General features: G+C 38.6%; 1 protein-coding gene across 6 annotated transcripts in view; it reads left to right on the top strand.

The window, feature by feature from the left end:
- The window catches only part of NCALD (neurocalcin delta), a 410486-nt gene that overhangs the window by 117627 nt on the left and 278924 nt on the right, over nt 1-13935 (top strand). For all 6 annotated transcript variants that reach the window (XM_081070493.1, XM_081070498.1, XM_081070492.1 and 3 more), the window contains exon 2: nt 9458-9510. The gene's annotated coding sequence lies outside the window, so the exon portion shown is untranslated. The remainder of the gene's footprint in view (nt 1-9457; nt 9511-13935) is intronic.

The following is a 13935-nucleotide window of genomic DNA, read 5'->3' on the forward strand; positions in this document are numbered from 1 at the left end:
TCTGTGATAGTTTTCTTTCAGTTGTATCATTCATGTGTGCAGGCTAGATAATATGGTTTCCTCATGGGTGATCTTATTGTAGAAGACTCTTCTGTAAGGAATCTGTCTGATTTTTCTGTCCTTAAGTCTTTAGACTGATATTCAAAGCCCTTTACAATCTTATTTACTATCCTTGCTCCAAACCCTCAATGACTCCCCATTGCATCTTGGACTGAGTATGCACTTTTCACTGAGGTTACAATTTACTGTTGCAGGCTGGTCTCCTTGTCTTTCCTATGGGCACCTCTTCAGATCACCTATATTAGATTGCTTGAATTTCCCTGGCATACCCCATGCTTTCCTACTTTGGCTTTTGCTCTCACAATTCCTTCTATTTGCAATGACCTTCCCTTCTATCTCTACCTACAGAAATCCTGTTATTATTTTAAGACCAATTTGAAATTCCCCATCCTCCATGAATCTCTTCCTGATTCCTCCAGAGGAATTACTTTATCCCTCCTTTTGACTTCCAAGTAATTTGTTTATGGCAATTGCTTTGTATTGTTTTGTTATATGGCTAACCAATATTATTGCTATGATTTATGTATTTGTCTAGTAAACCCACTCATGGGGGATAAATAGGATGGTCACATAGCCAGATGTTCCTGGGACATCCTCAGTTTATACTGGTGTTCTAGTACCTTGTCTGGTTAGCACCCCCTTTCTCTCTTAAAAGTATCTTGATTTGAACAGTAAATTAAGTGGTCACCCTTGTAATACGTAACTGGAGGATTAGGGCTGCATCATACTCATGCTTGACTCTCTGGTTATTTAGCAGAAGGGGTAGTGTAACCCACATATTGTAGGTAACCCACAGAAAGGAGCTGCCTTATTATGCTAGGCAGGGATCACTTTGCTGAGGCTGTCAGGAAATGCTAAAGGGATTAGTTTTGATTGCTCTCAGAGCCAGTCCTCCTAATAGCACTGCCCAAAGCTATTACTTTCCCACTAGAAAGTTGGTTCCCGGAGGGTTTAATGAACAATCCCTCCCAGCATACAGGGCTGCATTGTTTCCGTACTCTGGGGTCAGTGCAGTCAGAGCTTCAAAGGAAAATTGGTGGGCATTGTGTGGACTATTTAGTACATGTGTGAAAGGGACTCTATTTATTCATTATTCATTCCCTTTTATTTTTAAAATTAACCCACAGAAGAATTGACAGAATAATAAATACACTACCTGTTTTGCTATATGGGCTTTCTCTCTCGTGTTCACTCCATATATACACATTGGATTGAGTTTATATTTAAGTAAGATTTATGGAAAAATGTTCATGTTCTTTTTCTGAACCACTTGACTATAGGTTGAGGACATCATGACGCTTCACCCTAAATATTTTCACATGCTTCTCCTAAGAATAAGGACCATCTTCTACATAAACACAATTATCATTATCGTATCTAAGACAACAGTAAGTCCACAAAATAATCTAATATGCAGTCCATACTCAAATGTCCTCAAACTGATTTTGGATCCGGAATCCATTTGATCCATTATGTGTCTTTCATCTCTTTTAATCTTGCACAGCCTTTTTGCCTGTTGTGTGTGTATGCAACACATTTATTATTAAGCAATGTTTGAAATTCTTCCCCATCTCCCTACCAAAGAATTTTGCCTTTACCCACTCAGTTTCCTCCTCCTCCCCTCTCCTCTAAAGAAAGTTCCATCCTTGCCAGGTCTGTTCCCTTCTTTTTACTATTCAATGATGAAGAATCTGGAAATAGATTAATGGTCTGGCATAAAGGAGAGGTGGGATGAGAGTTGTGTGCTTTGGAAGTTGGTCCTGGAGCTTTAGAAAGGCCAAAGTTCCTCCCTCTGGCCCACTCCCACCCAGGAGCTCTATGATGTGGGGCTTGGAGAGGAGTAGAAGGAGTTTTGAAGAAGTATTGCTGTGTTATATGTTAGATTCTCCTTAATATTCTTCAAGAACTAGTAGAGATTATGTTTACTTATTAGTTATTTTTGGACTATGCTTCCCTAAATGTGACATTCCCCCAACATGAGGCCTCATGGGTAGACAGTATTTATTCTGATCATACACATTCTTTGTATTCACAGGAGAAAGTATTAACATCCATAGAGAGAGAAAGCTTTCTTATGGCTGTCATCTCCAGCCTGAGAATGTCTTAGAGGATTTTAGCAGATCATAGAGTTTTATGATCCAAATCAGGACACTTTTGATAATGAAATAATTACAGTGAATATGAGTATGATAGTGAAATAATTATTCTAGGGCAATAAGCTTAAGCCAAAAATGGTGTCAGGCAAACCAAAACATATGGTTGCCCTAATTATATACATCTATTATTTACGTCACATTTTATCTTACAAAAATGGATAAAAGTTATAAATAAACATGATGAAAAAAATGTATGCATGTACACTACTGCACTTAAGTATTAGATTAAGCCATATGAAATTGCCCTCCAAAGAAGCAATTTTATTTTGTTCAACCTAATATGAGATGTCTATGACAATTTCAAAATTTTGATGTGTCTGCTGTTTATTTCTTTAAGTAGTAAATTCTTTGAGGATAAGAATCATTCATTTTTCATTCTCTTATTCATTTTTTTGTTCATTTATTCATCAAACATTTATTGAGCACCTACAACACGCAGGTGCTATGCTAGATGGTGGGGATAGATCAGAGACATGGGTGGGGGTCTCTAGTACCCAACAGCAATATGGAGAGGGTGTCAAAAGCTGTATACACATTTTAAGAAATGAAAAAAACCATTAAAATTGTAATACTCAATCTATACCAATAACAAAAGATGAATACAAGTCATGTTTGACTTCTGTAATTACAAGAAGTGCTCGAAGTAGTTACCATCAGCGTCCAGAAACTTCTGATTACGGCGAACTACTGCTTGAGCAACGATGACCAAAGTGTCCACTTGTACACATCTTTTTGGCACCCTTGGTATTTGTGCCCTTTGACCCTATTCTAGCCAGAATTTGCCCATAAGTAAATAAGCATAGTAGGTTCATGTTTGTTATTTGATATTTAAAAATCTAAAATGCAAATTGATGTATAAAATTATCTTGCTGCCATTCATGTAGCTCTCTCACAAATTGATATCTGAGGACATATGTCCCTTACTGTACTCTTTTTTATTGTGCCTTAAGGATTCACATGCCTCAAAGACATAACATGATTTTTGCCCACAAGGAATTTATAGCCTCATAGAAGAAGAACAACATGGAAGTGCATTAGGTTTCATGGGTGCTCTGGTTTAAGTCTGTTCAGGGCACAGCTGGGCTGCAGGAGAGGAAGTGATTCTTTATACTTGCGTGGTGGGAGTGAGCAGAGAATTATTCCTAGAAGAAGTGAGGTTGGAGATACCATGTACTAGTTTAAAAATGTTTATTGTGTCCTAGGCACTGTGCTAGTCTCTGGGGATAAACTTTGGACTTGAACCATCTACTTCACAGAGTGAATCTCCATTGAGTGTCATAGTCTTTGAATTAATAACCACAGAATAAATATAACCATCAATTGTGATAAATGCAATAGAGAAAATAAAGGCCACAGAGTATGTAGCAGAAGGACCAGACTTTCTTTTGGGGAGGATCTCTCTGAGGCAGTCATGTTGAACCTGAGACCCAACCAGTGAGTTCAAGTTAGACAAGTGAGGAGTCGTTGGGAAAGTGCCTCCAACATGCGGAAATGACTACCCTGAGGTGGGAAGCACACTGGATTTGGAGGAGGAGGGATGTGCCAGGTGAGGGGATATAAGGGACAGACCAAACAGGCCCCGAATAAGGAGTTTTCATCTTGAAAGAAGCAGAATTGTTACATGGCCCTTTCCATGCAACGGAAAGGGTGGGGGGGATGTGTGGAGGGTTTGGTTGGTTAAGACATGGAGACCTGAATATCATGGAAAACTGTAAGCAAAAGGCTGGAGCATGGGGTATGAGGTAGGACACCATGTTGAATTTTGTGTTCTTCCTTTAAGTAAGAGGGAGCCATTAAAGAGTGGGTATGAGCAGGAGAATGACATGTCAAATGTGAACTTGAAAAAGATAAATCTCAAGGATGGATGAATTAATTGAAGATGGCAAAGGATGGAAGTACTTGGTAGTAGGGAAAGGATGAAGGCTTTATCTAGGCAGTGATTGTAGGGATGGACAATAGGAAACAAAGATGCTCAGTAAGCACAGCCTACAGGATTTGATTATTGATGAGAGGAGACGAGGCCGAATATTAAATGATGTTCAAGTTCCTGGTTGGTGTGATAAGGGGAAAGTGATAGCAAGAGGAGGGGACAATGTGGGCAATAGATGATGAGTTAGATTTGTACCTGGTAAGTGCTAAGTGCTTGTGGGAGTTGCAGCCTGATGTTCCCTGAGTAACTAATTAGTTAATGTTTTCTGAAGTTGATGAAATTCCCTCTGAATATTTTTGATATATTAACATGGTATTTATTGAGAGAGTTGGAAGTATTCAAACTACTCATGAAGGAATACTTGCATTTTACAACTGACAGATTGCTTTATTCTGATTTCTCATGACAAACTTATTTTTTTGTGTTTGAGAGATATTTGACTTTGTCACAGTTCTGAAAATATGTTATTTCTGATATGTTTAGATGGTGGGCTTTATAAAACAGTTAAATATTACAACTAGGCTTGCTGTGTTTTGTTTTTTCCCCCATTCAGTTTCCCGTTAAATACACAAGCATAACATCTGGCACTCTTCTTTTTAAAGACTCTGGGAAAAAAAGGCAGCAAGGATTAGATTTAGCACTTGACAAATCATCCATCTGTAATATTTTCATCTAGAGTTGAGTTTGAAGCTCCCTGAAACGGCCGCGTCAGGAGCAGCACTGTGCAATGTTACAGAGGAACCATTAGATTTCCTAATATGGTAGAGCATTCTTGAGATGCATGGAATAGCCCATTGTATGGTATCATCTGAGGTGGGACTGCAGCTATAACGTGTCAAGGCGCCAGGATGACAGGGTCCACAGAGCACAGCTTTTCTGTTATTTGTCAGACTACAGCCCTGTTGGCTGATAACGGCAGTTCTTCCTTCTTCGCGTCAATTTTCAATGGCAAATCCTTGGACTCTGAACTGAAAAGTCTCTTTCCTGGCTTGAAAGTCATATATTCTTAGAGCTGGAAGGGACTGTGATAATTATCTTAATCCAAACCCCTGGCATTTTTGCAGATGAGAAAAATGAGACACAGAGTGGTTAAGCAATTTGGCCATTGTCACCCAGCTAATCACTGACCTCTCCAGCCCAGCTACACTCCTCCATCAGAAGGGGCAGGAGGGCAGCCTCCTTCTTCTTTCTAGTTTGCTATTTGCCAGAAGTTAAAGAGTCTTCCTTCACTTTCTAAAGCCTTTTGGAAATAATCTGACTCTTTTGAAAGAAGAAAAGACATGTTTTACTAGGAAAACTTATTATTGTTTTTTCCAGATGGGTTTTCGTTCTAACACAGTGTGACTCCCCTCTATTCTGAGAGAGCTTTCACGGCACAGTGGGACAACTCTCTAATGGCCGGTGCTGCCCAGTTGGACATCTGTGTAACAGTTGCAGCAAAACCCCATGTGCTTTGGAACATGGCATCACCTCTAAATTCAAGAAAGGATAGATGCTAGAAACTGGTCAGCACATTGCCTGGGTCTTTTTAGGGCAGATGATCCTAGGAACTTCCTTAGAAGGAACCATTTATCAGAATCAAACTTTTAAAAGGATCCTTGATTCTTGAAATTCAAAATCGTGCCCCTCTGTCCTAGGGCTGAGCACCCCCGTGACTCCTGAGTGCCTGTGGGTGTTCATTGCCACTGGAGGGTGGGTATGCACTTGGAGTGGCACTTGGAGCAGGGCCCAGGCCAGGGAAAGAATGGGAGCTTTGAAAATGACTGTGAGTGAGAAGAGGAAAAGAACTCATGTGGCGCTTGTTGATGGCTGTCCGCTTGGTGGGGAACCACAATGTCCACTCAGTCCTAGCTTTCTTTCCATACTTTTCTCCGATATAAAATCATCTTTCTGTCTGGTGTAGGGTGGCAGGTGGAGCAAAGCATTGCCCTAGATCGTCAAGTTGTCCTTGCTCTCGGGCTTTAAAAAGCTGAAAAAGCCTTTTCTCTGCACCGGCTGAAACATTTCTTCTGTGAGGCAGTGCCGTGGACACTGTAGGGTCCTCCTTCTGGAGAAAGGAAGGATCTCGGGATAAGACGAGGCATGAGAAACATCAATTACTAACTCAAAACCGACTCACTATATTTGTAAGAGTTCAGTTAAAGAAAAACAGGGACGATTTAGCGTAATGTTCTCTGTCTGTGCTGTTTCCAAGAGCAGCAAACGAGTACAACTATCTGAGCTCAGCTCATGGAATGATGCGAAACTGCATCCTGGTAGATTTTCCTCAAATTTTTGGTATGAATAGAATTTATTTGCTTGCTGCAGTAAAGTTGAATTTTGTACCAAAATGGCCATAGAATACTGGAGCTCTGTATTCACGGATAATCCGCGCTGTATGTTCTCTGTCCTTCCAGACCTGTTCTCCGCCCTTCTCCACAGTTCTGGGTCCTGGGAAGCTGGTCTCCAGGGACCATGGCAATGAGCTTATCTGACCTTTGGCTTCTGTTTGGATTTGGCCAGTGGGAGGCACCGACTTCACTATCTTTTGGTGGTTTCCTTAACCCGGCCCATGCTTTGAAAACAATCCCCTTCATAAAAGCTCCCATTTGAGTGTGTAATCTCTTTTCTGCTGGGACATTGAACTGATACATTATCTAATCGTATCTGACCATTTTTATAGATGTGAAAACTGAGGCTCAGAGAGGCCCACTGGCTTTTCCAGTGGTGTCCCTTTTCTCCTGCTTTTCCCAGCCGTGGTTGAGTATTCCCAGACTGAGACCTGAGGCCTTGGAATGCTGGACTAGGCACGAGGAAACCTCTGGCACTAGAATCTGAGGAAACCTCTGGCAATAGAGTCTGCTCTGCTCTGATGTGATGACACATTTCCAAGGAACTTCTGTTTATTTAAAAACTGTGTCCTTAAAAATTATATTTTATGTGGCATATACATACCATGGAATATTAATCATCTTTAAAAAAGAAGGTCACCCTGTCATATGCAATAATGTGGATGAGCCTTGGTGATTTTGTGCAAAGTGAAATAGCCAGTACTGCATGATTTCACTTCTACAAGGTCTCTAAAGTAGTCAAACTCACAGAACCAGAAAATGGTTGCCAGGGGCTGGGGGAATATACCTTATTCAATAGGTATAAAGTTTCAGTTGTGCAAGATGAATAAGTCCTAGAAATCTGATGTACAACATTGTGCCAATAGTTAACAATGATATACTTAAAAGTTTGTTAAAAAGGCAGATATCATGTTTTTAAAAATTTTTTCCCCCCACAAAAAAGTGTATTTAAATAGGTCAGAAAAGTAGTTAGTGAAAGTTGTCTCCTTTGGGAGGACACTGTGCAGGGGGGCATGGCTGGGCCAGCGGGAAGTCAGGAAACGCCTTCTTTTTTTCAGGCTGGAAGCACCTGGTGCCAGGGCTTGGCTAGATTGTCCACCTTTTTCTCAGCCACTGCCTTGTATACCTGTCCTCACTCCAACATGTGAGGAGTCAGTATTTTTAGTCATGCCTCTGACCATGAGTGTGTGTGTGTATGTGTGTGTGTGTGTGTGTGTGTGTGAGAGAGAGAGAGAGAGAGACAGACAGAGACAGAGAGAGAGACACACACACACAGAGACAGAGACAGAGAGAGAGAGAGAAAGAGAGAGAATGAATTTGCATTCTTCCTTTTATTAATTTTCCTAAGTTCTCTGAAGAGTCTTTTTTGACCTCTTGTATTCATTGATTCTAAGACATGTTTTCTTTCTATCACTTTTTAATACTCTGATGCCAGATGGGTCGTACAACTGAAAGCATCTCCTATTGCAATTGGTTAGGTGGTAATTGTACTGTAGTTGCTTTGCTTGTACATGTGTGAACTTGGTAGTTCTGTTGCATGACAAGACAGCTGCGACCCCTATTGTTTCAGTCAGAGATCTATTTGATGACCTTCTGAGAAGGGAATGTGTCTTAGGTGTGGACTGAAATCTGCTGACACCTATTAGTAAGATTTTCTTGCTAGCATTGACATTTGTGGAAAGGTAGTGAAAGCTTAGAAGAAAAATCCCAAGTACAGAACTTGAGCACTCTTAAGAAACACTGCATCACGAAAGCTCTTGGTGGCACAGAGGACAATATTGTGTGGAAAAACATACTCATTGAATCCTGCGTCAAAGAAGGAAGAGTGGGTTCAGAATGTGATATCTGGGTTCAGAATGTGAATTCAGAAGAGTGGGTTCTGAATGTGATATTTAAACCACATGAAATTGGAATACCTAACCAATTTATTTTATATTTTCGTCTTTATGAATCTAATAAAATCCATGTCTAAATAAGTCGAATAGAGCTCTTTCAATAACTATAAAATAAAATTTTTAAATCTTAGTGTTGTATGACAGTTTAATTTGCAGCCAGTTTTTCTTATTGTATAAAATAGCATTGTCTCTTATAATCAGTGAATTTGACAATCAGTGAAATATAGTAGTGAAGTAGGAAGTCTATCAAATGATTAGTATGAAATCAAAAGATGATTTGGAAAGCTAAGCACTGAGGAATGAATTTACTAATTCTTTTACTCACTAAATATTTATTAGGCATCTACTGTGAGACCAGTGCTGGGCTAGGCTTGAAGACACAGCAGTAAACAAAACAGACATGATCTCTGGGCTCACAAGGAAGATAAGACATATTGAATAAGTAATTGCACGTGTGATGACAGAAGATGTGAAGGCTTCTTTAGAAGTGTAAATAGGGTAGCTTAAGATGATCGTGGGGAACAGACAGCCTGACTGAAGAAGTGACACTTAAGGGGACAATGGAAGGACAAGTAGGAGTCAGTCAGGTGGAGGTGAGTGGGGAAGGGGGAAGGTTGTCCTGGTAGAAGGAGAAGTGTGTATGAAAGCTGGGAAGTTGCTAGGAGTGAGGAGCTGAGGGAAGTCCAGTGTAGCTGGAGCACAGAAAATGGTACAAAGATGAGAGACAAGGCTGGAGAAGTAGGTTGGCATCAGAAGACAAAAGGCCTTAATAAAAGTCATGGCAAGGCTTGGGCTTTATCCCAAGAGGAAGTTGTGGAAGGGGTTTTAGGAGGGATATGGTCTGTCATGCTCAAATTTTAGAATTATCATTCTGGCTGCTGTGCAAAAATGGAGTGTTGTAGATAAGGGCAGACAATAGTCATTCTCACCTGATTAGAGGGATGGAAGCTGAGATGGGCAGAAGATATCAAATGATGCAAGGGAATCTGGGAGCAAGCAGTAATCCTCATCACTGATTGCATTCCTCTGATATTATATCCTTAGATCCTGATAACCTAAGACAATAACTTTCTTTGTTTTTGACAGAGTGACTTCTTCTGACTTGAGCCTGCAGTGTGTTTTGAGAGATCGGCTACCAGGTAAATACAAAAAATGTTTTCCTCAGAGTTATTTATAGATGCTTCTCTCCCAAGACTCTCTAAGATCTAATTCCAGCATCTCATTTAATCCTTCAATAGCCCTGTGAGTTATGGCTATTTTATTTTCATTTTATATAGGAGGAAATTACTTAATAAACATGCACAAAGATGTTAATCGCAGCATAAATTATAATAGCCAAACACAACAAAACCAAGAGGAAAGAATCTAACATCCAATGTAGGCAAATTTTATCATATCAATTATGGTACATCATATGACGAAGGTACTTTAATTATAGTCTGTATCAGATTAAGAAGTTTCTCTTCTATTTCTAGTTTGCTAAGAGTAAATTAGTTCACCTGGATGTTAATTTCATTGAATGCTTTTCTAATCTACTGAAATGATCAAATGATTTTTTTCCTTCATCTGTTCATAGTAATTAACTTTCTAATGTTAAGTTACCTTGGATTGCTGAGATAAAACCAACTCGGTCACTATGCATTATCTTTTCTAGACTTAGTTTCCTAAGTTTTTGTCCTAAGATTGGATAAAATTTTCCTTTCTGGTATTTTGTTGTCAGGAATGGTTTTCAAAATATTGGAATTACTTGCTCCTTAAATGTATGGTGGAATATAAAAGCAAAACAGTTTAGGCCTGGTGTTTTCTTCGAGGGTAGGTTTTTTACCTACTGATTTAATTTCTGATATATTTAGGTTTTCTTTTTTTTTTTTGAGTCAGTTTTGGTAAGTTTTATTTTTGGTTATATGTACACATTTCTGTTGGGTATGTATATAGGAGGGGAGTCTCTGGGTCATGGGGTTGGTAGATGTTTAGCTTTAGCAGATACTATCAAATGGTTTTCCAAAATGGTTGTATTAATTTAAAAACTTACATGCCAGCCAGGAGATGAGGGTTCTGATTTCTCTATATCCTTCCCAATAAAAAGTATTTCTGATTTTTGTTTGATTTTTCATTTAAGCTCTTTTCATGGGTATGCAATAGTATCATATTGCAGTTTTAATTTGTATTTCCCATAGGCTGATGAAGTTGGGCACTTTTTCCTATGTTAATTGACCATTTGCATATCTTGTTTTGTGAAAAGCCCTTTCAAGTCTTAAAAAAAAAGTGAGGTGCTTATTCAAGTCTTTTGGGAAAAAAATTGTGTTGTCATATTTAATTGTCTTCCTTATTGAGTTATAGACATTTTAAATAATATGTATTTTTAGTTTGAGGCATACAGAGGACATACAGAGGGTACCAAAAAAATGTATACACATTTTAAGAAAGAAAAAACTGTTAAAATTACACTGATGGTAACCACTTTGAGCACCTCTTGTAATTGCAGAAGTGAAACATGACTTATATTCATCTTTTGTTATTGGTACATACTGAGTGTTACAATTTTTTTTAAAAAAAGATTTTACTGGGGAAGGGGAACAGGACTTTATTGGGGAAGTGTGTACTTCCAGGACTTTTTTTCCAAGTCAAGCTGTTGACTTTCAATCTTAGTTGTGGAGGGTGCCATTCAGCTTCAAGTTGTCCTTTCAGTCTTAGTTGTGGAGGGCACAGCTCAGCTCCATGTCCAGTTGCCCTTGCTAGTTGCAGGGGGCGGAGCCCACCATCCCTTGCGGGAGTCGAACCCACAACCTTGTGATTGAGAGGACTCTCTCCAACCAACTGAGCCATCTGGGAGATCAGCGGCAGCTCAGCTCAAGGTGCCGTGTTCAATCTTTGTTGCAGGGGACGCAGCCCACCATCCCTTGTGGGACTCAAGGAATTGAACTGGCAACCTTGTGGTTGACAGCCCACTGGCCCATGTGGGAATCCAACCCGCAGCCTTCGGAGTTAGGAGCGTGAAGCTCTAACCGCCTGAGCCACCAGGCCGGCCGAGTGTTACAATTTTAATATAGTTTTCTTCTTTCTTAAAATGTGTATACACTTTTTTGGCATCCTCTGTATATTGTAAATATTTTTTAATTCTGTGGTTTACCTTTTCACTCTCCTTTTATGAACATAAATTTCTTTAAAATAGTATAAATTACCTATTTTTTTCCTTTATGTTTAACACTATTATATCCTATTTAAGAATCTTGGCCTTATTTCAAGATCACAAAGAAGTTTTGTTTTCTTCTGAAAACTGTATTTTACTTTTATGTTTTGATGTACAGTATATCTGGAATTGGTTCTATTGTGTATGTGGATACATACTTGACCAATCACCATCCTTTGGTTATAGCACTATTTGTCTATTGTTTATTATGGCTAGATTTACTGAGGTATAATTAATACATAGTAAAATTCACTGTCTTGAAATTTATTGTTTGATAAGTTTTGGCAAATGTGTGCAGTCATGTAACTACCACCACAGTCAAGATGCAGAACATATCTAACCCTTGAAAAAGTGCTCCTTTGTAGCAAACCTACTTCTGCCTCCAATCCTTGACAACCACTGATCTGATTTCTGTCCCTAGATTTTTTCTTTTTCAGAATATATCAATGGAGTCATATAGTTTGTAGCCTTTTGTTTCAGACTTCTTTCATGTACCATCAAGTTTCTGAGATTCATTCATGTTGCCTCCAGTACCAGTAGTTTGTTGTTTTTTTTCATTGCTGAGTAGAATTCCGTTGTGTGGATATACCACAATCTATTTATTCATTCACCAATTGATGAACAGGTGGGTTATTTACATTTTGAATAAAGCTACTATAATCATTCATTAATAGGGGTTTGTATGAATGTATATTTTAATTTTGGGGGGTAAATTACTGGGAATATGATTATTGAGTCATATGGTTAAGTGCAGCAAGTACATATATAGTTGACATTTGAAAAATCCCTCCAGCTGTTTTCAAATGACTGTGCCATTTTACATTCCAATCAGCAACATATGAAATTTTCATTACTCCACATCCTCTTTAGCACTTGGTGTTATCAGCCTCTGTAATTTTGAATTGGTCTATAGTGTTATCTCATTATAGCTTTAATTATCATTTTCTTAATGATGTTAAATATCTTTTCATGTGCTTCTTTGGTGAAGTGTCTGTTCAAATCATCCACTCATTTAAAAAAATTAAGTTATCTACTTTTCTATTACTGAACTATAATAGAATATATTCTGGGTAAAGACCCTTTATCAAATGTGTGCTTTGCAAATACCTTTTCCCAGTCTGGCTTGTTATTTATACTCTTAAAAGTGTTATTCAAAAGCTAAAGTTTTTAATTTTCATGATGTTCAATTTACCAATTTTTTTCTATGATGGATAGCAGTTTTGCGACCTAAAAATTCCTTGCTAAAACCAAGAATACAAAGATGTTGTTGTTTTTCGAAATTTTATAGTTTTAAGATTTACATTTAGTTATATGATACATTTTGAGGTAATTTTTTTATCTAGGGTGAGATACGGTCAAAGTTCCATTTTTTATATAGATGTCCACATTTTCCAGCACCATATGTTGAAAAAGCTAGCCTTTTCCTCTTTTAATTACTTTGGCACCTTTCTCTCTCTCCTCTCTTTCTGGCACTATAATTACCTGCATATTAGGCTGTTTGATATTGTTCTAAAGCTGTTGGATACTTTTTAAAAATTCTCCTTTCTCTTTGCATAATTTCTATAGACCTGCCTTTAAGTTTTACTGATTCTTTGCTTTAACTGTGTCCTGTTTCCTCATTAGCCTGTCAAAGGAATTCTTCACTTCTGATATTGTATTTTTATTTCTAGAATTTATGTTTAATTCTTTCTTAGAGTTTTCATGTCTCTGTTCAAACTCTCCAACTTTTCCTAAATTTTATTCTTCTTTTCCACATGAGCCTTTTACAAATTAATCATAGCTATTTTAAAGTCTTTGCCTGAGTATTCCAATACCTGAGTCATTTCTGTGTTGTTCTGTTGGTTACTTTCTTTATCTTAACAGCAAGTTATTTTTCCTTGGTTTTATGAATGTCTCATAATTTTTGATTTTATGTTGGACCTTATTAGTAGACGAACCATAGACAATGAAGTAAATATAATAATACTGCTTCCCAGAAAAGGGCACACTTCTTTTGTAAGTCTGTTGATGTGAGAGGGGTTGAATCAATTTTGTTAGTTATGCTAACAGTATACTGTTATATATGTTCAGCCCACCAGACTGCCAAGTTCTCCAGTGGTGGCCTGTAGTTACTGTCTGCATAATGTGATTTGGTGGCCCACAGGGTTTTTCTCACTGTGCAAACTCCGTCCTCGGCTTTCAGCAGGCCTTCCATGCTTGCTTCACTGAGGAGATCTCTCTCCATGTTCGTGCTCCTCTCCTAGCAGCAGACTACTCTTATTCATTGCTCAGTGCAAAGCTGTGGCCACAGTGGTGGGATTCTCGGTTGTCTTGATCCAGCCTCAATCTTGGGCAGGCCCTGTGTCATGCGGGGTGGCACGCAGGGTCTCATCTC

Source organism: Rhinolophus hipposideros, assembly GCF_964194185.1.
Source record: "Rhinolophus hipposideros genome assembly, chromosome: 13".
Classification (NCBI taxonomy): Eukaryota; Metazoa; Chordata; class Mammalia; order Chiroptera; family Rhinolophidae; genus Rhinolophus; species Rhinolophus hipposideros.